We start from the raw sequence: 23,909 nt of genomic DNA, 5'->3' as shown, positions 1-23,909 counted from the left end.
TCCCGCGCCTTTTCGGAAGAAAAGCTTTTGAGCACGTGGTGGAGTACTGACTGTGCCCAACGTGCCATAATATCACTTCTGAACTTTCTGAGTGAGAATGGTTTAGACGGTCGCCTCTAGAACCTGTGACACGTGCAGACAGTGCGAAATGTGCTTTCGCAACAATTTTTATGACAAGAGAACTTTTTTGTGGACAAGACTACTCTTGCGTGTATGGCGTCTACAGTGTGCACACGAATATTGGACAACGTGTATATAGTAGCTCATTGTACCGTACCATAATCACCCGCCACTTACCTTTCCCTGTATTTCCCACTTCCCCTTTCCCCACTGAGAAGTAGCAGGCTAGAGACACGCTCTCCAGGCCGAAGTCTCCACCTTTCTCTTCACTAAGATCTACTCCTCCTGCACCTCCTCTCCAACATCCCGTCTCCATCCCATGGTTCATCCCGAAATTAGGCACGCTAGAGAAGGATTCACAATATGGCAATGGAACTGAAGAAGCTACTAGAAGGAAAAGTAAGTTTTGAAGCACGATTTAAAAGACAAGGATACACTGGACGTCATCATTCTGTAGGAAACACATAGGATCGCAAAGCTGGCAGGACACAGATCTTCTGGCTATGCCGAAGGGGAGACCAGGGCATTACGCAACATGGTAAAAAGAAATATAACGTGCGTGAAACACAACATAGGCATAGCGCACCTTGACAATATTCTATTGGAAGTCATCCCGCAAACGAAGGCAGGAAGTACATTATTTATTCTCAAGCTTTATAGCAACCCCATGGTACATAAACAAAAATTCAGAAACCTACTCCAGAAAACACTCGTACTAGCTGGAGAGAATCCGGTAGTTATAGGAGGAGATTTTAATGCCCCGCACAACAAGGAGTAATAATTATATACGAGACAAAAAGGAAGCCGCTTAAGGAACGACTCGCAAGATTTGGGCCTGACGCTCCATCACAGAACCTGGCACTGCAACCAGAGTAGGCACGGCGGTAAACAGGAACACAACCCCAGATTTAACCGTTACCAAGAATATAGAAAAGGTGACGCGGCGCAACACACTGGAAGCTTTGGGTACCGACCACCGCATGTCGGTGTTACAAGTCAGAGAAGGGCAGAATAGACTCAAAAAAGAACAGATCAAATTAACATACTGGGAAGTACTTCGTAGAATGCGAGAGATTAAATAAACAGCGATCCATCACAGACATAGAACAATGAACTAAGAAGCTCGGCGATGAACCCTAAGCTACTACAAAAATACCACCACCTGAATCTAGCATGGAGAATTGCGACAGCAGACATCTCCACATATGGGAAGCTAATCAATAAAAAAAAGCTGAGAAAGCGCATAGCGCTCCTCATAAAAGTAATAGAAGGCTATGCTAAGCAATTGGTCAAACAACAATGGGACGAGATGTTTGATTTCATGGACAGGCAATTAAGCATCGGCAAAACTTGGCACATGCTTAGCTTCCTGCTTGACCTGAAAATAACAAGAAAAACTACAGGCAATCCATTAATATATTAATAGACGCATATGTGGGCACAGAAGAGGAATTACTCAATGAATTAGACCAGAAATGCACAACGCAGGCACGCCCTTGCAGCCCTCCCAGCTACAACACCCGCCGTGGTTGCTCAGTGGCTATGGTGTTGGGCTGCTGAGCACGAGGTCGCGGGATCGAATCCCGGCCACGGCGGCAGCATTTCGATGGGGGCGAAATGCGAAAACACCCGTGTACTTAGATTTAGGTGCACGTTAAGGAACCCCAGGTGGTCGAAATTTCCGGAGTCCTCCACTACGGCGTGCCTCATAATCAGAAAGTGGTTTTGGCACGTAAAACCCCATAATTTAATTTGTTTCCCAGCTACAACGGGAATATAAACACAATAGACGAGGAAAGGATGGAGGCCGAAATACGCGCGGCTCTACAAAAGTTAAACACCAAGTCAGCCCCAGGCCCGGACGGTATAACCAACAAGAGCCCCAGGAGCCTCGATGATTGGTCGATTACTAACCTGACAGAATACATAACCGAGTGTTGTATAAAGGGAGAAGTACCACATCAATGGAAGAAAACGACGAAAACACTCATTCCAAAACTTGGTAAGAAGCTTGAGATCGACAAGCTCAGATCGATCTCCCTAACATCATGCGTCGCAAAATTTATGAAACACGTAATTTTAAACAGATTGCAGAAGTTCATAGGGTGATAATACCGACGCGCTTACAACGACGCTCCTGTGAACAGTCAGCCACAAAATACGACGACGCCCCGACCACGTTCTCCTTCTCCATCTCCGGCGCGCTACAATTCGCCGACTCGTCGCAGTTTTGCCGACGTCACTAGGGGCAGATCGCCTAGCCCTCGACGGGGAAACTAGCCGCAGCGACCTCCGGGGGTGAGGTTGCCAATACTCTAACTGCTCCACATCCCCCGTTATCGACGAACGACGACGTGAAGACGACATTGACGAAAAAGACGCCCAGCACGACGACGAATACGACGGATAGAAGTACGAAAAACGTAACTGACATCGTCAGCGCCGAGCTCATCGTTTGCATTGACGGCCACGAAATACCCGCTCTGGTTGACACTGGCTCCCATTTTTCAATCCTTAGCTTACAGGTCGCTGACAAACTGAGGAAGGTGAAGACACCATGGCACGGGCCCAACATAAGAACCGCCGGAGGTCAGTTGATGACACCTGTCGGGAAATGCACGGCCCGACTCTTAATCGCCGGTTCAACCTTCGTTGTCAACCTCGTCATCCTTACTGAGTGTTGTAAAGAACTTATATTGGGCATGGATTTCCTACGGGAGTACGGCGCCGTGATTAACATCCGTGACAGAAGCGTTACATTTGCCACGAGTTCAGATAATGTCACCCATGAGAAGCCACAACAACCTCGCTTACGTATTGCCGCGGACGACGTCATACTTTTGCCGCGGAGTTGCTCTCTCGTACAGGTGCGCTGTGACAGCCTGCAAAGTGGGACTGGAGTCGCTGAACACATCAGTGCGCAAGCACTGAATTGCGGTGTGGCCATTGCCAGAGCACTTATCAATGTAATCGACGGAAGCGCCGAACTCTTGCTGACAAATTTTAGTAGGGAGCGCCGACACATCGTTAGAGGCACTGCTGTCGCCTATTTCGACGAAGTGACAGAAATACAAGACTGCCACTTAGCGCAGGAGTCGGCATCTACAATCCACACAGCCGCACCTATTGTAGACGTTAATCCGACGTTAACGGCCGTTGAGCGGACCCGTCTGCTTGAGCTCATCAAGCAGTACCAGGGCTGTTTCTCCTCTGCGTCAAGAGTTGGTCAAACGCCACTTACCAAACACCGCATCATTACTGATGTCGACGCCAGACCCATCCGACAAAACCCTTATCGTGTGGCCCCAAAGGAACGCGAAGCAATACAGAAACAAGTGAAGACGATGCTAGAAGATGGCGTTATTCGACCATCTAATAGTCCGTGGGCATCACCTGTAGTTTTAGTGAAGAAGAAGGACGGTAGCCTGCGCTTCTGCGTCGACTATCGGAAGCTCAATCAGGTCACAAAGAAGGACGTTTATCCACTGCCACGTATTGATGATTCCTTGGATAGGTTGCGAAACTCGTGCTACTTTTCCTCAATGGACTTGAAAAGCGGTTATTGGCAGATCGAAGTGGATGAGAGAGGCCGTGAGAAAACAGCCTTTGTGACGCCTGACGGACTTTATGAATTTCAGGTACTTCCTTTCGGTTTGTGTTCGGCGCCAGCAACATTTCAGCGTCTAATGGACACTGTGCTCTCCGGACTCAAATGGAAAACATGCCTGGTGTACTTGGATGACGTGATTGTCTTTTCCGCAACGTTCGACGAACACTTACGAAGGCTGAAAACTGCTTTTGAAGCGATACGCTCTGCCGGTCTTACTTTGAAGCCTGAGAAGTGCCATTTTGGCTTTCATGAGCTCCAGTTCCTCGGTCACGTCGTCAGTAGCCAAGGAGTCCGACCTGATCCGGATAAAATTGCCGCCGTCGCTAATTTCCCGATTCCATCATACAAAAAAGCCGTACGACGTTTTCTGGGACTCTGTGCATATTACCGGCGATTTATTGCGAATTTCTCGCGTATCGCATGGCCGTTAACACAGCTCACCCGAGAAGATATGCCTTTTACTTGGGGCGAAGACCAGCAGCGGGCATTTCACGAGCTCCGGCAACGCATGCAATCGCCTCCCGTATTAGCACACTTCGATGAGGAAGCCCCGACGATATTGCATACAGACGCTAGTAATGTCGGTCTAGGGGCGGTGCTAGTACAATGGCAGGACGACAGCGAAAAAGTGATTGCTTACGCCAGTAGGACACTATCCCGAGCCGAAGCTAACTACTCCACCACTGAAAAAGAATGCCTCGCAATGGTATGGGCAGTTCTGAAATTTCGTCCGTATTTGTATGGTCGGTCTTTCACCGTCGTTAGTGACCACCATTCCCTCTGCTGGCTCATTAATTTGAAAGATCCTTCCGGCCGACTCGCACGCTGGAGTCTTCGACTCCAAGAGTTCGACTTTGTTGTTACATACAAGTCGGGAAAACGGCATGCAGACGCCGACTGCCTTTCTCGGTCTCCTGTTGAGCCGGCAGCACAAGACGATGACGACACAATTTTTCTGGGACTCGTGGATACTGCCGATCTTTCACGCCAGCAACGGGATGACATTGAATTGCTGCCGCTTATTGATTACCTCGAAGGACGAACCAACAGCGTGCCGAGGCTCTTCGCAAGAGGGGTGGCATCATACTGCTTGCGTCGCAACGTCCTCTACAAGAAGAACTTCTCGCCTAGCGGCAGCAACTACTTACTTGTCCCATCACCGCTTCGACGTGAAATCTTACACGCCTGCCACAACGAGCCGACTGCTGGGCACTTGGGCTATACTCGCACATTGGCACGGATTCGGCAGAATTACTACTGGCCGAGACTTACTGCGGTCGTTAAACGTTACGTTCAGACATGTCTGGATTGCCAACGTCGTAAACCGCCATCCGTCAAACCAGCCGGCTTACTGCACCCTGTTGACGTACCGGCCACACCATTTGCACAAGTAGGCATGGACTTTCTGGGCCCCTTCCCAACGTCTACTACTGGTAATAGGTGGATAATCGTTGCCACGGATTATCTCACTAGATACGCCGAGACAAGTGCCCTGCAACGGGCAACAGCAGATGAAGCGGCACGATTTTTTCTGGAATCCATCGCTTTAAGGCATGGCGCTCCCGCAGTAGTCGTCACGGACAGAGGTACTGCGTTCATGGCCCAGTTTTTAGATATCGTTCTACGTCTATGTGGTACCGCCCACCGGAAAACAACAGCGTATCACCCTCAAACGAACGGACTGACAGAACGACTCAATAGGACATTGGCTGATATGATCAGCATGTACGTAGATGTAGAGCATAGGAACTGGGACGAGGTTTTACCTTATGTCACCTTCGCGTACAATACGGCTCGTCAAGAGACCACTCGCAAGACGCCCTTCAGTCTCGTATACGGCCGTGAGGTTACAACAACATTAGACGCAATGCTCCCTCATGAATTTGACGACAACGAGACGGGTGCTGAAGAGATAACACACCGAGCAGAGGCAGCTAGGCAGCTTGCGCGTCTGCGAATCCGCGAACAACAGGACATTGACGCCAGACGCTACAATCTTCGGCACAAAGCCGTAACATACAACATCGGCGACAAAGTGTGGATCTGGACACCTATTCGACAGCGTGGGCTCTCTGAAAAGCTCCTACGCAAATACTTCGGGCCCTACATAGTTCTCCGACGCATCAGTGACGTCAACTACGAAGTCGTTCCAGACAGCTCGCACTATTCAAAGTGCCGACGGCATTTACCCGAGGTCGTTCACGTGCTGCGGATGAAGCCGTACTATGAGGACTGCCAAGCCTGCGCAGTTCTTTACCGCTGCTTTCCAAGCCTCTATCATCGGGACGATGATCTTTTCTGAAGGGGGAGCAAATGACACAACTATATTTGGCAGAACTATAATTCAGCGGGTATGCGCCAGTGGGGACGACGCTGAAGTAGCGCGGGTTTTTAGGTGATGCGGGGGAAACGAAGAAGACGTTGTTGTCGTTCCCTTGGACGACTGATAAAGTGCGTTTCTTGGCGGTGCTGCTACGCATACTCGTCGATCCCACGTCGTTACAGTATATATATATATATATATATATATATAGATAGATAGATAGATAGATAGATAGATAGATAGATAGATAGATAGATAGATAGATAGATAGATAGATAGATAGATAGATAGATATGCGAGAAATTTTCTTTGCATTTATCGATTGGGAATTTCAGTGAGGTGCCTGGTTTACCAGTTTTTCGCAATAACACGTCATGGTCACAATATGAGAACGTGCGGCATCAACCCCGAGTTAATAATAATGCGAGAAAAAGGGACAGTGTAAGTGCCTTTGCAAATTCCAAGAAAAGCCCTTGCCACCTCTACCGTGCAGAATGAGTCTTTGCGAACTGAGTGCTACAAGTATAACTCTTTTTGACTACGTCCTTAGTGAAAGTCATGCTATTTATGGAATGACGTTATCGAAGTTATGCAATCCAAATATCCATCCCTAATGATGGTTACCTTCATTTTCGCTGTATCGCGCGCAGGGTGAGCCTTTGAGGTCATTCCTCTGTTTGGTTCAGTGATAAACCAGGCCTAAATTATGAAAGTACCTGCTTCGCAAGCTTGTGTGAAGTGACCTAGTGGCATAGAATCGTTGTCCCTACCCTTTTGGTATACTGACAAACACGTCAAATACGCGGGACGTTCCGAAACTAAGTTTCGCCGTTTATTTTATTATTCAAACTTTGCTGTCAAAAAAATACACCATGGCACCATGAACTATACAGCTTGCACTATTTTCCACATAGTCGGTACATTGAGACATTTGTCGTAGCCTGCAATCAGTTCGAAGAAACCACTCTTGTAAAACTCGGTGCTCTGCATAGAAAGAAACCGTCGCAGATACTGCTCCACCTCCGCATCCTTTCGGAAGTGACGACCCGACCAAGGCAAATATACTTGATAGCTAAGCTTCCATAGAAGCCACTACGTTCAAAAAATGGCGGTTCATCGGCGGTTTATGAGGCTTAGCGCCATCTATGTGAGGAGAGAACGCTTCCGGAAGAAGGAAAAACAACTTAACGTCATATCCCTTAAAAACAAAACTGTCCTCATCTTATTCTCAAAGGCGTGAAATTTGTTTTGGTGGCCTGCCATTAGAGCTGTATACTTATATGCCCCGCCATTCGACTTGGTGGGCGTTTCAAGCTTTTTAAGGCGGGAAGCAATGCAAAAAAAGGACAATCGTGCGGGCGTTGAAATCGCACCCCTGAACAGAACGTGCTTTCTTTGGAGGCTGACGAAAGCTGTAGGTGTAGAGCGCTGCTTCTACCGTCGGACGCCAAGCGCGTTGGCCTGCGCAGTCGCACGAAAACAACTCAAGTAAGCAATTATCTGGCGGTCGTAACTCACTATTTTTAACTAAACACGTTGAGAAACGATGAAGCTACCCGCGTCACGAAATTCAGACAAACGTCGACAAGCAAATGAGCACAACCTGTTAGGGGGGCGTATTGCAACAGATGAACTTTACGGGTGCGCTTTTCTGAACACCTCAAGAGCTCCATTGCTTTGCGAGTGATAGCGGCGTCAACGCCCCTTATCAATGGGCGCTGAAAAATGTATTTATTGATGATGATCAAATAAAATAGAGTTGTCTTTACTCGTCAGGCATGTCAAATTGCTAAGGAATTTTATTTTCTTTGAATGAATCTAACTGTGTCTCGCTTTAATTAAAAGACGCTGTTCCTTTCCAAATGTTTGTTCACTCGAAACATAGTTGCGTTTAAATCACTGCCCCATAACCACCCTTTCTGATGTCGGTGGCAATTTATTCTGAGGCGCTGTTCGCCCGACGCTTAGCGACCTGTTTGGATCGACCTTGTCCCGATAGTGCGGCTTTCAACGCACTGCCCATTCATACCGGATAACAGCACGCACTTGCATTGGCGACGAAGTTGTCAGTACACGTCTCACTGCCATCGTAATTTCTACTCGAATGACCTAAGGCACGCCGGTCTGCCGTTAATCTATTGTTCGGTACCCTGCGCATGTACCATTCCTCCGCTGACGCTCCTTCCGTCGTTGAACCAGCAATGGGTGTGGATTCTTATATGAGGATTGTTTGTTTCACCTGTTGTAGGATCTTCTCTTCCCAAATGAAGATATCGAAATTTGCTGTCCGAACGTCCCTCATACTATCGCTGTACTTTATGTAGTAAAACACGACTAAAGGATGCACCATACGATCCAGCCTTAATAGTAGCCTGCGATATGGAAGCTTCGCCATTTATGCCCGAATAAGTACGGCAACCAAGCAACGCGTGCTGCACTACAGCACTCTAGGTGACCCGACAAGACTGAATTAGGCATCTGAACGGTCAGATTGATGCGCTTGATGACACCAATACCTAATAATTCAGCCATTGATGAATGATGCAAGGGTTGAGGGTGTTGTGGTCATCACCATTTCAGTGTTCAGTGTTTGTGGCGTCCACTCAAGCGGGAAGGTTGCTTCACACAATAAGTTTTCAAGAAATAAAAAGACTAGCATAGAGTCCTCACGGCGAATCGTTTCGCTTTTTTCGATACCAATGCATGAATTGCAAAGCAAGAAACTAAAGTTCCAAAAAATATGAAGACTTGATTCTTGCGTTTCTGCTTCTTTTGAACATAGCATAGTGCTGGCGTTTGGGTTCGATCAGCAAGGAATCTACTTGAGTGGAACCAAGATTACAGAAAACAGCTCACAGAGATTTTCACCAAGAAAACGACTTGAATAGGCTCACGACGAAGAGAGTGATGGACGCACAGGTCATCTTTATTCAGCTGCATATCGTGTGACAAGGTGTCTACAGATAGTCTGAGCACGTAAGGGAAGCACTCGTCAAAAAATAAAAAGGTTATTTGTAGGCATTCTTTCCTGACAGTCGATCAGAGGAAGTTGTTGCTGACGCTAAGGAGTTTCTGGAACCGGCTCCTTCTGGAGTGTTGGCAGACGTACGATATTCGGTTAGCATCACGTTCAATGTAGAGGCGCAGTTTGGATATTTTGTACAAAATATTGTCACAATTCATGTGCAGCAAAACAGGCTTCTCCGCCCGTATTTTTCTTTGTTCTCGTGGCTTGATTGTGCCTGAAAAAAAAAATAACAGAAATTCAGTGCACATCCTTGAAACAGTGAACTTTGTGCGAGTATAATCAACACAATAGATGACACGGAATGTTGAAGAAAAATTTACACCATGCACAAGCACGTCCCGATATCTATTCACTATCATAAGGCCCCAGCACTTCATTACCACGAATAGATGCCGCGCTAGTAATTTATTCAGTTTAATGTTCCCCTTTGGTTAGTTATAATGTAAATGAGGAAGAGATATTAAACAAATAAGTCGCGTCTAGTTATCCCGCCACTGTGTTCAAGCAGCTTCAGTGACATGAATAGGTTTGCGGCAATATTGTAACAGCCACAATAGCTTTGTATGATCTGTATTTTACATTTTTGTCCCAGTTGGAACATACTTATGTGAAAAGTTTATACAGCCTAAGTATCAGGCTTCAGGCTTGAATGAATGGTGCAGAACACTAACAGCAAATATTTTAAAAAAATGCAGTACTGAAAATCGGGAACTATATAGAGCACAGTCATTGTACCGATGCAAGTAAAAAGAAAAACGAAAGACAGACCAAAATGACAAACAAATTCCCAAACATACATTTTAAGAAAGCTAAAGACGTGTTTCACCAGCTACAGTGCGAATAGATGATGATATGGAACAAAATACCAATAGGAAAAACATAAGGATGTACAGGTGACAGATCTACCTTATGTTATTGCGAGCTAATAGCGATTGTTTATGCACATCAGGCAGTATGCCTACAGAATGCAACCCAACAGTCGAAGCGAGTCACGTGGGGCAGACTATGCTCCACGTGTTCATTGTACCAACGCTCAGTTTGTGTACCAGAGCAGGATAAGGTCAAACCATTATTTGTTCTTTATTTGTTTAGCCATAATCAGCCCTATGTCATTGGCAAAACATGTAGTGCCACTTCCAGATATATATTTTATCGCGCAATGCCTCGAAGCATCAAACAAGACAGTCGATGACACGAGAAAACTTGTTCTTTCGTGCAACAGGACTAGATACCTGGAACTGGCAGACCGCGGCGCCTTTAGAATGCAACTGAAAATGGCTGCCCGCGCAGCCCTCTGCCTCGGTGTATTAGTGGCAGCAGGTAAAGAATTTCGCCCAAACACGTGTAATATGATCAATGCTCGATTTTAATTGCTTTTTTTTGTGTACCTGAGCAGCCTCTCGGCAGCGAGGCGCTGAAGAGTATGAAGAAGAAGACATCCGAGAAGCAGCTGCGAAGTGGATTACTTTCTTCTCGTGGGAAGATGCCGAGCTGATTGAGCATCCTGAGTACATGTTGGAGGAGGTGAATGAATCCTGAGCTCTCAGGCGCCAAAACCACCCTTTGATTATGAGGCACGCCGTAGTAGGGGACTCCGGAATAAATTTGACCACCAGGGTTTCTTTAACGCAGCCCCAATGCACGGGACAGGGACGTTTTTGCATTTCGCACTTATCGAAGTGCGGCTACCGCGCCCGGGATTTGATGCCACGACCTCGTGCTCAGCAGTGCAACACCATAGCCTCTAAGCCATCGTGGCTGGTCGGGTAGCGGAGCTAGTCGGCAATGCAAGAAAACACAAAATTTTGCCGCTCATTTCAAGTGTAGTATTTATTTACTGGTACTAAAATGTGCTATCTGCCGAATACCTTCTCTGAAGATGTGGCCGTGCAACAGGAACTTTTTAAGCACGGATGTCGGCTTCGTTGCTTTCAGCACGTCAATTCCAGCCTTACCACACTTCTCGGACGTCTAGACGAACTGCTGCACTAATATTCTTAACCCACGACACGGCGCTTTCAAAAACCGGTTGATAAACCGACCACTAAGCATTTGTTTAGGTAACAAGTGTTCCTTTTTAGTTTAACTCTAGTGCGCGCCAAAATTATTTGACGGACTCGCCATCTCTATATTTCTGAAGACTTACCCATTCGATATCGCAATGCTTGTCGATATGCGTGGAAGGGGCCACAGTGAAACGCTTTATTATCGATTGGATCACATATCTTGAGCTCTGTTTTCAGCGGCATGCCGCACAGGGTTCATGGCATTACCTTTCTCATCCGATACGAACTTTTACAACGTTGGTACGGCTTTCATAACTAGTAGAAAACCGTATTCAGTACAACTACAGAGACGCACTCGTCTGGCCATGTTATGTATTCACATCATTTCTCATTGGCACTTGCCCTCTGTAATTCATTTCGAATAACTCAACAAACCCATAAATACTGTCATTTTTTTCTTACGGTGGCCAAGCACATCGAAGAAAGGAGTGAGTAAATAAGCGTTAGCCAGTGTTAATATTTTCAATGTGGTGATAACGCTCTATCTGATTGCTCAACAAACCAGTGATTTGTTTATATAATGATCACAAACGGCTGCAATTTTTCATTGTCTGTCTTTCCACAGACAGCAGCAAGCTTAGAAATAATTTTCAAAAGGCGTGCATGCCGCAGGCTGCGGCTACCCGGTATTGTCACACGTTTGACTGATGTAGTGCATAATTCAGCAAAAGAAGCAAATTCGTAGGATGCCACATATGACACCTGGTATCATCCAGTCTATACTTTAGCAGTGTTCAGTCGAGCGTGAATTGAGTCTTAAAGCGATATCATGAACTACCTCAGAAACTGCGTCGGGAAGTATTTTTGTCGTGAGAGAAACGACGCTGAACGAGACTTTTGGCCATGCTATCTCTTTGCTATACTTTGGAACAAAGGTGCACTACATCCGTTCAAATGCATTTCCTTTCCCTCCCCATGCGTGTTTTTTTCTTTTGCCAATGTATTTCCGTTTTTATGTTATTAAGTTCCATAACGCATATTCTTTAACGCTTTCAGCAGTGGTTGTTACCCTATTATTCACGCATGCGTAAACACCTTCGGTGTCGTAGTGTCTCTCTGTAGGCCATCCGGCAGCCAGCACAAATGATTAGGCTAAATAGCATATTCTACCCACCTCGTATCACCCGGATGAAATACCTGTGTTGCGTTTCGATAACACCTACCGCCAGGTGAGCTTTAAGAGAAATATTATTGCGCTGTTACAGAAGATGCGCGGGAAAAAAGGTTCCTACTGAACGTCTGCGAGTGATGTTTGCTACAAAAACTGAAAAAAAAAAGAATGCTAAATGGCCGACCGAGGGCCTTCACTCCGTTCAAGAGACCGTCGGTCACTGCATTTGTTGGAGTCGTCTACGCTAGCACTTTAACCTTCTTATCGGGTGTGGATTTAGTGGGCTGACCTTTCTTAGGCTTTTGATATCGCGATATACGGAATCTCAGTGGATAAATTCATTTTGACGTCATGCATGGTTGTCCAGTATAACATGTCAGCATGTCGCCAACTGCAGCGCGAAAAACAGTGTTGCGCATGTTGCTTGGAATTAGCGTTAATGCTGCAAGAAACTCGTTTTGCTGCAATCATTACGGTGCATGTGTTGGTCTCCATCTCTGCACTATCAACTGTATTACAGAGTCATATAACGCGAGAAGGTTCCCCTGACAAGTGAGATTTTATTGAATGTAAAAAGCGCGAAAAAAAAAAACGCAGAACTTCTTCCGGGATGCCCATTTTAAGTTTCCTAAATACGTCAGCAAATTTCATCTGTAGCAGCAAGTTACCCGAGACCAAATCTAGTATCTCTTCATGCATAGTATCTCTTCAATTTCAATGTTTTTCTTCTGGCAAAAAAAATCAGGCCATACAACACTAAAGTACAACTTTCGGTACGTTATGCAACGGCAACGCGGAATTGCCACCGGCCTAAGCAGGGAGCTAATGGCACACAGGCAAACCTACATTGCCATCACTTTCGTCTGATTTAGAATAAGAGTGAATAACCCTGATCCAAACCAGGAGTTCCAGCAGCAACGTCTGCCTCAGCTGAACCGGTGATTACAGACCGCCGGAAACACTCTGAACTACTTTATTTGTTGCCTCTCACAGACTCCAGGGATATTTCCACAAATAACTGCGCGACTACTTGACAAAAAGTCAACTAGGACAATTTGATGCGAGTCATTCCTTTCCGCACTCCAGACAGCTTGCGATTGGTAGGTAGGTAGGTTCTAGCCTCGTCTCGTTTTATTGAAACAACAATATTTATTGACCGATGGCGGAATCGAACCTGCGCCGTAGAGCACAGCGGCCGGGTGCTCTAACCATGAAGCCACGATAACTTTTTTCAATTTTTTACAACAATTAGACCGCAATTGCACGCATTCTTGTGTACGATTATTCGATAGCCAGCAAGCTCTTTCAAATGTGTGCGTCCCGTTCCGTTTTATGGACTTCGTTTCTCGGGACAGCTCGCCCTTTGGGGTGCTGTGTTAGGTTCAGCTTATCTCAGCGATCAGCCAACGTTGCCTAGTACTTTCCGTGCAACAGCTGACACTACTTATAAGGTGCGCGATATTCTGCAGACTTCCTGATCGGCCCCAGTTAATCATGCTTTAGGATTTTGTTTGTCAGAGTAAAAATGCCATTGTCTTATCATAGACCGTATGACATCAGCGTGGCTACCTACTGTCATAAAACACTTCGTCGCAGGTCACATCACTGTCCGCGTTTCCTTCGCTAAAGCCAGTTGAGTACATGCATAGACCCCAACAATCTGCTTGTATAAATTCGTGTCGAGCGGAAGCAGTAGCAATAGTACCCTAAAAAATGCCCGATGGCTAGTTGCCTGCAAAATGCTACGCATAACATTGATTTCCACAGGGCATAAAATCTGCCCCATTTATTTTTTATAACAATGGTAGTTGCGTTTAATAACACCCGAATAAGAGTCACAACCAACTATGATTAACATTATTTCAATAGATTGACGCTGACAACTCCCAGAACTGCAGTATTCGCTGAAACCAGAACAAGCGCGCTATCGTCTCGATATTGAAATCACTTGTTGAGGCTACTCGATAATTATTCACTGTCACTGTCACGCTCACGGCGTGTAATGATGGGCAATCATCGTTGCAGACTAACATAAAGAACAGTGATGGAGGTGAATGTTGCAAAACAAAGCATTAATGTGTCACGCTATTTTCATAACGTGGCCTTTTCCCCCACCTATGACAGGTGCTACGTCTGTCGTCAAGGCTGTGCTGTTCGTTTAGTTGGTTGGACACCATCTAATGGAAGACCTACAAAGGCAGCCCCGCGTAATGTTTATATGGTTGTCTTGTTCTCTGCGCTGAAAAATAAAATTTCTCGCCAGATTCGTTCTGTGACTCCCGTAAATGTATTCGCGCAGGCGTTCTTTCTACTGCAAGAACAAAGAAAGAGAGGCTGGTTCACTGGGCCAACAACTGGCCCGAAATGTAAAGCTATGGCAAATGTTGCAACGCACTTTTCTGTTTACAGTTGTTTCACGCAAATTTGCGAAGCCGGTTGGTGAACACCGCGGGGCTGCTATACATTGCTCTGCTTTCGCACGCACCATGAATCGCACATTATAGCACTTAAAACGAACATTCAGGAGGCAAACATTCCGCAGTCGGCATGGTGGAGGCTTAGGAATATTATGGAAGATATGTAGTAGAAATATTTATACATGGAAACAGTTTCACGATATGCACTCAGTCTAGTGATATAAAAGGCATGTCGGCTGTGTTCGCATATTGCCTTCAACAAAAGGAACGAATAACTAACTGGCGTACATTGTAGTATTGAGTATTTCAAAGCCAATGTATAATATGCTATTTCAATTGCCCCACAAAATAGATACGTGTCGTCTGGTTTTATGCTGATGGATTTATCGAAACAGCTTAAACGTACGAAACAAACCACGCACCGGAGAAACATTCTATGAAGCCTATATGCGCATCGTGGCGTCCTTTGGTGCCCCTAATTGATGAGAATGAAAACAAATCTTACCAGAGTGTAGTCTAATATAGTCACCACTACACTAGAGACGTCGCCCAGGTGTCGTCGGGATCATGTAGTTCGCTTGTGACGTTGCACGGCGCAAGTTGAAGTCACGGACAGCGCAAGCCCAAGCGGTGCTGAGCTCTTGGTGACAGCCAGTGATAAGTTGGTAGAGCTCGCCTTGCAATAGGACTTTAAGTACAGACCGCAGTTTTGGAATATCTTGAACTCCAGCGACACGTACGGCCACGTAAGGTATGTCGACCCAGGCACACAAGCATATGACACAGTGTTCTTCCACCCCGCTTTCGGGCTCTCTGGTCATTAAGCAGACGTAGCGCCCAGCATGGTAAGACAAAGATTGAAATGCGTTGCTCATGCCGGGCGAACAGAACGCGTTCGCTATCTTCTTGTGCAGCGTGAAATCCCTGGCATCCGCTGTGGGCCCGCTGAAGCGATAGAGCACCCAAGAATGCAGCCTGTCGCGCGGAATGAGCCAGCAGTAAATCCATGCCACGTCGTTAAGCCGTTTTCCCAGCGTGTTGATGTCCTGCAAACTTCCACGGATCGCTGCAACGGCATCACGTTGCGCGACACCAGCGAGCCGCAAGTCCGGAAGGATTTTGGTGAATTCTAGCATTCGTAGTTCCTCTACTGGTAACTGAGATAAGTTCAGACATAGCACGTCCACGTCAATGTCCGTCATAACTGGCAGAGTAACCACTGCTGGGCAGCCTTCCGTAAATTTGGTAGTCAGCCTGTAGATCCGGCCGCAGTAACAGGGTGTTCAACAAACTCCTGCGCTCCACGAAAACGCCTACTTGCCGTAGATGCAGTTGTAGCCGCATTGCGTAGTCACGGCAATCACCCCTTGCCCAGCACGGGAGAATGACGGTGAGAGTACCTATGCAAGGATTTTACTGATGAACCGTGCTTTTCTTCACAATTCTCTTGAGTGCCCAGAAGCGTAACAATAAAGTCGCCAGGTTTTCCTAACATAAATTGAAGTTTAAAAGAAGGCCGTCATGTGCTTCAGTTCTATCAATTCTGTCACTCGCTTCCTACTGCATTCTTATCAAAGGGCGTCCCATACGAGGGCGAGGGTGATGTGGGGGCGGTGCCCTACCCCCAGAAAGACTTTCCGTGGGTTATTGTGCAAGAACGGCCAGGCTCCTGTTACTAGAGCCACATTCGTGTCTGTACCAGGGATGGCGCCGATGTCATAAATTACGTTTCACGCCAACCACAAAGGGAACTTCTTTTGTTAAAAAATGGGCTCTCCTGCCTATGCAGAGCCTCACCACATTTGTAGCACAAAATTTTATAATATAAGAAGTAAAAAGTGGCAAGAATTCGCGTTTTATAACTTTGCGAATTCGGAGTCACAAAAAACAGCGATCGCCAGCCGAAACAAGCTGAGTACATAGTCTAGCCACTTCTGGTAATGTCGTCGTTTGCAGCTTCACGCTCCCTTTTTACAGCGAAGCTACGTATGGCTGCCCTTCAGAAAAATCGTGGCGGGGAACAGAGAACGCCCTGCGGCAGAACCAACTTTCTCACCATTGCTCTGTAGCTCTCAATCTTATGTAGGTATCTTGGAAAGAAAATTATACGAAAATTGGCCGCTAAGACGACTCTATCACTACGCCGAGTTTAATTTACTTGTAATTTCTTAGTTCACGGTGAAGTTGGAAACGTTACTGAATTCCCGTGTGCTGCCAATACAAAGGCATCTACATAGGAAATGTGGCTTCAGTAAACTGCTGTAACTTTTGTTTTATTTCGAAAACAAATATATGGACATGAGGTTCCTTATGAGCGAAAGCATGTGAGGGTGAGCACGCGAACGCGGTTCAATCTCCCGTGCGCGAACGAGGAACTCGGCCAGGATGCGTGCCCTCTCCGGTGGCACAGAAGCCAGGCAGATGAGGGGAGGGAGGAGGGGCGTTCTTCTCCGGCGGCTGCGACAGTGCCTCGATGTCCTGCTCGCCCTTCGCTCCGTACAGAGTGGAGACAACTGCGGCGTTGACAAGAGCGTTGCGACGAGAATCGCGGACGTCGTAGTAGACGCTTTGGCTGATGCCGTAGGGACGCGTTGCGGGCGCTCGTGTCTCCGACGCTGACTCCGACGGGACTAAAGTGCGCGCCACCGCATGCCTCATCTTCAAAGCGATCTGCGATGTTTGCAGAGTGCGCCTAGTGCCGGTAGCTGCGTGTGCGCTGTGCTGTTGACGTTTCCTTCGCGCTGAAGCGAATAATTCATGAAGTTCAATTTGCTTCCAGCTGCCGCGATTCCTCACCCCTGAATTTTCAGAGCGAGTTTCCGCTCTCATCGAGCGAGATGTGTTCATGTTTACCTGTGCGCGCGTGACACCGTGCTGGTTAATTTAGTTAAAACAAGTTGGCAGGCTAGTCGGTCTGAATCGCTAACCGAATGAGTAAGCGCGACTGAACAAGGACGTAGAGAGAAGCAGACACACAAAGACAGCGCTGTCTCTGTGTGTCTGATTCTTTCTACGTCCTCGTTGAGTCACGCTTACACATTCTATCATTGTTAATTTAGTTAGTAAGCAAATGTTTACAAGTTTATACTGCTGATAAAACAAGTATCCTTAGTTCGTACTAATCTATTAATTTGCTGTCGCAATCGGTGCTTCGCCTTTCGGGCCGCACTGCGAATTTTTCCGAAACAATGTTAGATGACAATTACCCGCTAAGATGGCTAACATTACGCTGAGTGTCATTTATTTCTGACAATTACCTAGCTCACAGTGAAGTTGTAAGTATCGTGGAATTCCTGTCTGGCTATCAAGAGCTGGGCTTCTGCAGAAGGGAAACGGACAGCCCCTTGTTTGTCCGCCATAACGAAATTCTTGTCATTCCAAGTTTCACTCAACTACTTAACTAAGAACTGTGCGCAATAGCAAATTACAAACAAACGTGTTGTCTTTTGTGCCCTCTTTTCGATTGCGCCCCGGTCAACGCATATCGTCGCTTGCCTCGAGCCTCGATTTAACGGCCACGTGCGTCTAACCGGCGCGCCATTGCAGCTACGTTGACAGCCGTGTCTTTAGAGTGGCATCGTAAAAGCCCTTCTTCGGTAGCTCCGTATACGTGTAACGTTGTGCATGACGTAATGCATGCCTGAGAAGGCGACCATGGGTAATTTTGGTACCATTTTGTTTCACCGTTCACTGTGAGAACACCACGCGTGATCCGTATGCCTGAAGAATAGAGTCTCGACGATCAGCGACGTCGAGAACAGCGCCGGTAGGCAGACCGTCGACGTCGTGTCAAGCTCTATACCAACATAATTTATACCGCAATAGTAGCTTCGCTCGTCAAGTGCCTTCACAGGATGGAATGGGTGCTCATTTTTTTTTTTCATTGTTGTTTGAATCAGAGGCCCTGTTCTACAATTGTCCGCTTTGAAACCGGTTCGCTCAGGCTATTACGTCTGGGTTACGTCACTCGGAGAAAGAGTGTAACGTCGCGGCGGGAGGGAGATCAGTGAACATGCGGAGTTCTGCCGCAAGCTCACGTCATCAGTTTTGTTTGAACTTTAAGGATGTTGTGGTAATTGAAGAATGTAGCCAATTTTATTAAAAAAATATTGGCTTGCATGCAACATTTGCGCATTCAATTTCCAGTAATAACTGTGAGCTTCTGACAGAGACAGCTGGTGGTTTAATCTTATCCGCGTTTTATTTTACAGTGGAGCTGTTAGAACCTTGCGGGGTTTCACTTGACGTCCGCAGCTTCGCCATGCTGGGGGAGAGATATCTGAGAGAGAGAGAGTGAAAGCAGAGTATAAAAATAGCATCGCGCAGCATTGCGACGCGGCGAGAGTGGGTGGAGCCTGTATCATACCTGCTTGTGCGCAAATTTTTCTTTGCTTCCGAGCACAAACGTGCCGACGTTTCCTTTCATGATAACCTCCCCTCCCAGCGGTACCTTTACTTTCACACGTACCCTCTCGCCCAACGTGGCTGTATATACAAAGCCATTAACGATTGCTGGCATTCGTTCCCTCGGCACGGACTGGCGTCCCTCATTATGTCCGACGGTTGACTGATACATGGCGTCATAAGTGGGCGTCTCCTTGAAGCATCGCACCCGAGTGAGCACTGCGGATACGCCATGGACAGCGTTAAGCCGCCGGCGTCGTACGCATAACCGGGGATGATGAAAAAAGCTGGAAGCTTTTCAGGCTGCGTATGGAACTGTTGCTGACAGCAACGGAGTGCACCGAAAAGTAACGAACATAGGCGGCAAAGACAGCGTTGTTCATGAGCGTGGCAGGTGAAACACCATCGAAGTTTTCAACTGCTTCGCATTCACTGAGGGAGAGAAGAAAGAGGACTTCCACACCGTCGTCGCCAAGCTTGAAGAATACTGCATCGAGAAACAGAACGAAGTTCATGAGAGGCAAGTGTTCCATACCAGAGTTCCGTACCAGAGTACGGGCAGAAGGAGAACCCTTCGAGAGTTTCTTGCGGAATCTAAAGAAGCAAGCTCAGTACTGTAATTTTGGCAGTCTCACAGAGGACATAGTTCGAGACCAGATAGTGTTTGTCACGAACTTGGCGAAGCTGAGGGAGATACTGTGGGAAGAGAATTTAACTCTTGGCAAAGCGATCACAACGTGCAATGCAGCCGAGTCTTCTGCGCGCCAGAGCGTGTCGTGGTCAAAAGAAGATGGAGCTCAAGTTGCGGCTGTCACTTTAAACCAAGCAGCGTGGTGCCCACCTCGACAAAGACTTGGGTGTCCCGGTTTGGAAGATCGCATGCACCTCGACCGTGCTCAGCGTTACGCAAAGTTTGTCGTACTTGCAATGAACTGAACCACTTCGCCATATGTTACAAATGAAGGACTCGTGTCGCGGAAATACAGCAAGAGGATGACTTCCACGTTCTAGAAGTCCCAATCAGCGCCGACAGCTCGGGCCACCATTGGCTCTTCAAAGCAACAATCGGCAACAGAGAGGTCTATGAAGGCAGACACAGGATCTCAAGTGGACCAGTGTACCGAAAGCTGAGCGTCAGACCCCTGAAATTCAGCATGGCAACTCTGCGCTTATACAATGGTGGCACCATTAAGCAATGCGGCATAGTCTGGTCATCGGTGAGCGAAAGATCTGCACCGACATCTTCGTGGTGGAGAAGGATTACTAGGCTATCCTGGGACTGGGTACGATCGAACGCCTTGGACTACTTCATCGAGAGGTAGGCGCCGTGGCGGCAAGAAGCGGAGACGTCTTCGAAGAATTGCCTCAGCTCTTTCAATGAACGGGTGTATCATACGCGAGTACAATATGGCGCTGCAAAAAGGCGCTATACACAGTGTACAGCCGGCGCGAAGGGTTCCGTTGGCGTTGCAGCGACCGTTGCTCGACGAACTGACGCGCATGGAGTGAGAGCACATCATCCAAAAAGTCTGCTAGCCAACGGACTGGGAAAGCTCCCTTGTTATTGTTCGAAAGAAAGATGGCAAACTGCGGGTTTGCATGGACCTGCGAAATATAAATGCATCTGTAAAGACGGAGCATTATCAAATGCCCCACCGAGAAGAAATCAAGCCTGAGCTTACAGGCGCGAAGTTTCTCTCTCGTCTCGACCCCAACGCCGGCTTCCATCATGTTCAGTTACACCAGCCTTCATCAAAAGTGCGCACGTTTGCAATACCCTTTGGTCGCTACCGTTTCCTTCGTCTGTCCTTCGGCTCTGCATCGGCTAGCAAATTATTTGAGGAGGCGTTAAACAAGATTTTTGTTCGCATGCCAGGCGCACGCCTGTACGTGGACGACGTCCTAATTTGGGGGACCAGCGGCTTCGTAGCGCGCTAAGAACAGCGTAGTCCGCAGGCTTGACGTTCAATGCACAAAAAATACCAGTGCGGTGTGCAAGACATAGAATTTCTAGGCGATATCATCAGCGACAAAGGAATCGGCCCAAATCCGGCCTTAGTCCCCAGTCTAGTGCCGATGGCAAGGCCCGATGACAGGCTTGCAGTTCAGAGGTTGCCGGGCGTGGTTAATTACTTCAGCAAATTCGTGCTTTGCTGCCCCAGAAAACGGCTGCTTTGCGATCGCTTATGAAGCAGGACGCAGTATTTGACTAGACACACAATCATAACGAACACTTGAGAGCCATATGCAAATCACTAAGCGAGAAACCGCCACTTACAATTTTTTATCCACGCAAGCAAACAAAAGTGACGTGAGACGCCTCCCAGAGCGGTCTTGGATTCGCTCTACTGCAGAATTGCGAGGACGGCTGAAGGCCAGTGGCTCACGCGTCGAGAGCTCTGGCAGATGCAGAGCAACGATATTTTCAGATAGAAAAAGGGGCTTTTGCCCTGGTATTTCGGTGTGAGAAGTTCTCCCACTTTATTAATGGTCATACGTTGCTACTTGAAAGCGACCGCAGGACTCTGATTGATATTGCCAAGAAAACTGTTGCCGGTAGGCCGCCCAGGGTGCAACACCTTTTTTAAGACTTCTGAAGTACGATTATATTGTTTTATATTTTTCATTGTATTATTCTTTTGCCTCATTATCTATTTGCATTTGTATTTGCATTTTTGTATTTTTATAATTCGCTGCTTTTTGCTGCTAAGTAGTATTGGTGTTCTTACCCTTTAAAAAGGTCCCCGTACAGTGTTTACACTATGGGACCTTTTTTATGTACTAAATATAAATATTTTTGTATCCGCACTAAGTATTCCATAAACTTCGAACTTCAAACAACCTGCTGTTTGTTCCCGGAAAACAGATGCAGCTGGCGGACATGCTGTCGAGAGCACCGGGCAGTGGCGACGTCACAGCGTTGGACACCTGCGACGTCGAAGTTTATGCCATCAGCTTCGTGGCAGCACTCGTAAGTGCAAAGACGACTGCTTGTCTAGCACGAGAGACCGCGTCGGATCCACGCCTTAGTGTTGTCCTGCAGCAAATTAAGGAAAGGAAATCCGTCAGAGGCCAGCTTAAACCCGTGGCTTCTGCGCTTTCGGTAATTAACTGAATATTATTTAAAGGGAGAAAGGTTCTAGTTCCAGCCAAAATGCATCCAGAAATTCTAAAACGTGAGCATGAGGGTGATCTCGGTCCAACTAAATGCAAATCAAGAGCAAGACTGCTGGTGTACTGACCAGGCCTCGACTGTGATATTGGAACTGTCATCCAAAAATGCGCACTTTATATGAACCATGCATATAGCCAATCGTCAGAACCACTACTAATGCGTCCAACGCCGACTCGCGCATGGTTCCGCATTGGAGCCGATATTTTCCAGTACACAGTGAGATACAACTTGTGCGCATGCGACGCAACGCCCAACTTTCAAGAAGTCGGGTTGCTGCACGGGACCAAGACCGCGGCGGTAATTGGAAAGCTCTGGGCAATCGTTGCCAGATACGGCATTCCCGTCGAGTTATGCACCGGCAACGGACTCCCGTTTTCCAGTCGCGAATTCCCACAGTTTGCGAAAGCGTACGACTTCCTTCACGTCACGTCGAGTCAGCCGTTTCCAATGTCAAATGGTGTAGCCGAAAAAGGAGTGCAAATTATCAAACTAAGTTTGCAGAAAACTTGAGAGGCTAACGAGGACTTCAGGCTTGGTGTTTTGGCGGGCAGGGCAAACCCCCTGGAAGACGGTCGGTCTCCGGGAGAGCTTCAAGGACGCCGCCTGCGAACCCCACTGCCAGACCTTGGGAAAGAGCCAATTGTGGAGTTAATGAAGCACAGAAAGACAAGCATCAATCGCACATCCTTCCCGCGCCTGCACAAGAATGACGTGGTGAGCCTAAAGAAGGGCTGATGATCACGCAAGGCCAGATTGCTTGCACCAGCAGGGCTGAGGTCCCATTATGTTGAGATGGCAGATGATAAGCTGCCACGGCAAAACCGTCAACTCTTGCAGAGAACGAAAGTACTTCCACCGCGAAGCATCGCAGGATGAATCGAGTGACAACTCTGAAGATGATGCAAATCCATCGGCTAAAGCACGCCTGTCGTCAACAAACGTGCTACTGCCTGCGATACCATCGCGGCCACCCTAGTCTTAAAGAAGATCCCAGAAGCAAGTTAGGCCACTCGAACGCTTGGGCTACACGGGGAACTGCGAACAATTCTGCGAGCGACGGGGAAAGTTGCGCACCTGCACACAAGCAGGTGCGCAACAAATGTGCGCACCTGCTTGTGCTCACATTTATTCTTGCATCCGAGCACAAACGTGCCGATATTTCCTGTCAAGATAACGTTCCGTCCCAGAGGTACTTTTCCTTTCACACTAACCCTGTCGCCCAACGTGGCTCCGTATGATGCACGAAACGATTGCTGGCATTCATTCTGTCAACACGAACCGGCATTCGTCATTAGACTGTTTTAGTTGAGCGTCCTTACGGTACGCTCCGAGCTGCCCCGCTAAGCCACAGTGGAGCGGCGGGCAATTTTCTCGTTTTAGTTATACTTTAGCATAGCGGAGCGGACCATTTGTAGTTTCAGCGCCCCCTGGCCAAATTCAGCGTAATGAAAGAAAATAAAAAAGCCTATTGATCACCCTTACACAGTAAACCGTGTGTATATATATATATAACTTCTTTCTCCAAGAAGTATCTAGACGTGCACTTGTAATGCGTGACCAGTCCATTTTATCCAATCGAAAATAAAGCGCCGTCTTGAAGAACGCCACGTGATAGCTAGCGCGCTTGCTTTCTGCAGCCAATCCAATTCTTTCTG

General features: G+C 47.2%; 1 long non-coding RNA gene across 1 annotated transcript; it reads right to left on the bottom strand.

The window, feature by feature from the left end:
* Positions 1–8,958: 8,958 nt before the first annotated feature.
* LOC129381886 (uncharacterized) lies at positions 8,959–16,289 on the bottom strand. The gene is made up of 2 exons (XR_008609994.2): positions 15,181–16,289; positions 8,959–9,295 (listed from the first exon to the last, which is right to left on the bottom strand). It is a non-coding gene; the product is annotated as an uncharacterized lncRNA (long non-coding RNA).
* Positions 16,290–23,909: the final 7,620 nt, after the last annotated feature.

The sequence above is a fragment of the Dermacentor andersoni genome, chromosome 10, assembly GCF_023375885.2.
Source record: "Dermacentor andersoni chromosome 10, qqDerAnde1_hic_scaffold, whole genome shotgun sequence".
NCBI classification, from domain to species: Eukaryota; Metazoa; Arthropoda; class Arachnida; order Ixodida; family Ixodidae; genus Dermacentor; species Dermacentor andersoni.
This window is presented reverse-complemented; position numbering and strand designations above follow the sequence as displayed.